The sequence below is a fragment of the Theropithecus gelada genome, chromosome 11, assembly GCF_003255815.1.
Source record: "Theropithecus gelada isolate Dixy chromosome 11, Tgel_1.0, whole genome shotgun sequence".
NCBI classification, from domain to species: Eukaryota; Metazoa; Chordata; class Mammalia; order Primates; family Cercopithecidae; genus Theropithecus; species Theropithecus gelada.
Window position 1 is genome coordinate 801,631 of NC_037679.1, and position 1,574 is coordinate 803,204.

Genomic DNA, 1,574 nt, shown 5'->3' on the forward strand with positions numbered 1-1,574 from the left:
CAAAAAAAAAAAAAAAAAAAAAAAAAAGTTCTTTTTATTTTATTTTGTTTTATTTTGAGACAAAGTCTTGCTCTGTCGCCAGGCTGGAGTGCAGTGGTGTGATCTCGGCTCACTGCAACCTCTGCCTCCCGGGTTCAAGCAATTCTTCTGCCTCAGCTCCTGAGTAGATGGGACTACAGGCATGCACCACCATGCCCAACTAATTTTTGTATTTTTAGTAGAGACAGGGTTTCATCATATTGGCCAGGCTGGTCTCGAACTCCTGACCTTGTGATCCACCTGCCTTGGTCTCCTAAAGTGCTGGGATTACAGGCATGAGCCACCGCGCCCAACCTATTTTATTTTTTGAGACAGAGTCTCGCTCTGTCGCCCAGGCTGGAATGCAATGGTGTGATCTCAGCTCACTGCAACAACTTTCTCTGGGGTTCAAGTGATTCTCGTGCCTCAGCCTCCAGAGTAGCTGGGATTTCAGGAGTGTGCCAACACATCCAGGTAATTTTTGTATTTTTAGTAGAGATGTGATTTCACCATGTTTACCAGGCTGGTCTCAAACTCCTGACCTCAAGTGATCCGCCCACCTCAGCCTCCCAAAGTGCTGAGATTACAGGCATGAGCTGCCTCACCTGGCCAAAAAAAAGTTCTCATTTAAAATAACAATAGTGTACATATATGTCTCAGTAAGGGGAGTCACAAACACAAATGCCTACAGGAGCCAGGCAGATAGCTCAGAAGAGCGGAGCAAGGTGACTACTATAATAAAGGTGAGGACTATCACAGGCCCCTTCCAAAGGCGGTGGCCATCCTCAAGTCTGGCTGAATATTGCCTTGATGAAATGCAAATCCAATGCAGCCAAGATTTTTGTTTCTTGTATGTCTGTTGCTTCTCAAGAAAAAGAGAAAAACAGATCTTTATGCAAAAACTCCTTAGTTTTAAACACCAACAACTAATTCAGCACAATATTTACGTATGCTGCAAACCAGTCAAAATATGTCTCAGGCCAACTATAGTCCCAAGACACCAGGCTGGAACTTCTGGACAAAATATTAGCACCAATAATAGCTGTGGCTTTGGGTTCATATTGCACACGGTTTCAGTAAGAGGCAGTGTAGAATTTCAAATTCTCATTAATGACCTTGTCAGTAATTTTTCCCCAAATCTCTAAAGTTGTAAAATTAACATACTATTTTGTATTTAGTTCAAATTCATGTATAGCTACTATAACACCTTTCCTTTTGACTCCTCTAAATAATCTTAATTTTAAAAAAGTTCCAAGGGCAGAGCTTTTACTGCAAGAGTGGTTTAAGTCCTATTCCAATCATTGACTCAATAAATATTTTAAGTGATTATATGCAAACAAAGTGAGGGACAACAGTGATTTAGAGAAGAATAAGACAATGTCAGTACTTACAAGGAGTTTACTGTCTAGCACAGGAAGATATATTTGAAAATACGTAAGTGGAATAACAGAAATTACAAGAGAAATACGATGAATTTTACCTGGAAGGGTAAGGAATTCTTCAGATATAAACTGCTCGGGATGGTCTCCCTGAGTCCACTCTTGCCTTCACATTGC